The sequence below is a fragment of the Pinus tabuliformis genome, chromosome J, assembly GCF_031772625.1.
Source record: "Pinus tabuliformis cultivar Carrire ecotype Pingquan chromosome J, CPIR1, whole genome shotgun sequence".
NCBI lineage: Eukaryota > Viridiplantae > Streptophyta > Pinopsida > Pinales > Pinaceae > Pinus > Pinus tabuliformis.
Genome location: NC_142295.1, coordinates 1,468,386,894 through 1,468,390,042, shown reverse-complemented (window position 1 = coordinate 1,468,390,042; position 3,149 = coordinate 1,468,386,894).

Genomic DNA, 3,149 nt, shown 5'->3' with positions numbered 1-3,149 from the left:
GGATTAGTTATTGTTCTTCTTTTGTAGTAATGATCAAATTCAAGTTTGTCTCTCTACAGTCTCGTTTGTTGCAAACTTCTTATTGGCATGTGCTATTATATGCCGATTCTTTTCACGTACATCCGACTGTTGGAGGAGCCATTTCTTTAACATAAACAAAATAGCTTTTTTTTATTATTTTACATATACATAAACAAAATAGATTTTTAATTATTTTACAGATACATATAGGGCTCGGCTATACCTTGCAGGGTCCTGCAAGACCGACCTTCTCTTCTATAGTCTCCTTGGACTACTGCATGCAACCTTATTTATATAAGGCGGGGCTCTATATTTTTATATCTAAATCTTACATCTCACAAATTACCCAACAAAGTGGCTATACTGTTTTAACCCCGAGGATATCTGTACTTGTTGCACCCGTATACTCATGACCTTTATTAAAGAAAGTATGGCATTGTATAGGGACTCTCATTGCGAAGGGCTCTGGAATTATGAACTGAAAATCATTGGAATTGCATAATCCATTTGGATGGATTCAGTTTCTTCATTACAATCCAGGATCACAGTTTTGGATGACATCTGCAAAATTGTTGTGCACTTGTACTAGAGGAATACATCAGGAAGAAAACAAACTCTAACATGAATCATTTTCGCTATTTTAGATTATTTGGTTAGTAATTAAACGATGGATGATATTTTTTTGGAATAGAATATTATTCTCTCAATATACTAGCTGAAGCTACCATGGGTGTGACTAAATTTATGAACCAAATCAACTATCTCACTGCCACCCTAGTACCAATGAAGCAACCATGCTGTCTTGACATTTCTCTTTCAGCCCTGGAAATTTCATATTGGACAGGCTTTCGTGTACGAAAATGGTCAAGCCTCTAGCACACTTCCTTGGCATTGTTACCGCAGACTTGAGAACCAGACTAAGTTTAAGATGGAAAGAACTGGTTTAAAAATTGGTTGCGAAAGGTAACAAATGATAAACAAAGATGATGGAAAGTAAACAAAAAAAAAAGGAAGATAATAAAAAGACATCACCAGAGGAAAACCAAAATAATGACGGATGAAGAGAATCCAAATTTCTGAGCAAAATGGATCGTTCCACATCCAAGAATGGTTAACCTATTTTAATTATTAAAATTGTTTGGATACTCATTTAAAGCGATGTTTAAATAATCATTTAAAGTGAAAGTTCAGGGAAAAATTTACCATGCAAAATTATGTGAAAGTGCTCTCGAAGTATGTTTCAAGTATTCTATTTAGAGGAATATATTAGGAAAAATAAACTCTAACATGAATCATTTTGGTTATTTTAGTTGATTTGGTCAGTAATTAAATGATGAATGGTATTTTTTGGGACAGAATATTATTTTTGTTAATTGTCAAACATTATTATTAAATAATAATAATAATTTAATTTTTAGGGTTATTGTGAAGTTAGTTTTTAAATTGGTATGTGAGATTTTATTGTTTGCGGAAAAAGAAACTTTTATGTAAAGATTTTGACTATTAAAATTTATATAGGTGTACATTCTATATCTCTTTTTGGATTTTAAGTTGTTTTAAAAAAAAAACATCTAACCATTAGAGATAGTCAAGTTATTTATAATAAATGTATATTGTCATCAGTTGCGAACTTTTTTTACTTGTAATTTTTACCTATATAATGTTTTTAACAATGGTAAATCTTACTACCCACAATGGCTTGTATCCAATTTGGGATTTTGTTACATATTGATCACGGTTGGGTTATAGGTTTTTTTAAAGTACTAAAATAAGTTTGTATCTCTTAATTGCAAAATTCTCCTTCCTTCTCAACTAAATTGACATTGAATCTTCTAATTTAAATTGACATTGAATAAATATACTAGAAATGTTTTTGAAAAAATTAATATATTTATATAAAATATTTTCACATCTCTTAACTCGAATTCTCTTAACTCGAATTCTAAAACGCAAAAAATTTAAGTGGATCAACTTTATTTCTTTAAAATATTTTTTTTAAATGTATGGAAATAGTCTCAATGATTGTATTGTCATATTGTATGGAAGCTTCTTTGTTTGAATATAAAGGATGTCCTTTATATAGCTTTTATCTTTTTAAAATAGAAAATAGTTTTGTGCCGAGCAGTTAATTTTTAATAATTTGGATTGGTTTAGTAATATATGGACTGATTTTTAATGGGAAAAAAATATGTTTTTATAATTATTTTCTTTTAAATTATATTAATTTTATTTTCAATTTTAAAATTTTATAAATATAATTTTAGAAAAAATTTAAATTAAGAAATTGAATTTGAAAAAAGACATTTTAATTAATTTTATTATACATAACGTTTTAAATGGAAAAATTACTTATGTTATAATTTAAAATAGAAAAACATAATTAATTCTTATTTTCAACAATCAAGTGCTAGCAATAAATTCAAGGGATTGTTATAGCATTAGAAATACACCCTAAAATAAAAAACAAATCTTAAGATTAATTTTATAAACTTTGAGATTAATATTATAAACTCAATGGATTAATATTAAAAATCCAAGGGAATAACATTAAACCCTGGGATAATATTAAACCTTAAAATAAAAATCAAACCCTAAGATTAATTTTATAAACCTTGGTATTAATATTACAAACCCAAGTATTAACATAAAAAACCTAAGGGATTATAAACCCAAGGGAATAACATTAAACCCAAGGGATTATTATTGAAAAACTAATGGGTTAATATTGAAAATCCAAGGGAGTAATATTAAAAACCCAAAGGATTAAACCCTAGGATTAATATTATAAACCCTATGAATAATATTAATATGTGGCAATATGAGTCCTCAGATTAATAAATCCAAGGAATTGATATTATAAACCCAAAGGACTAATAAAATCAAGTGTAATGAACCATAGGGTTAACATTATACATCCTTAGATTAATATGTCAGCAATGGTTTATCAAAATCAAGAATGGTCAACCATAGTCAATCATGATCAATGATGGTCCAATGTGGCATTGTGACAAAGACTGTTTCAATATGAAAATAAACCATGTTCCGACATCACATTGTGACAAATCTTGTGTCAATATCAAAATTATTCATCATGAATCATGGTCATCCATGGTCCAACATTGCTTTAT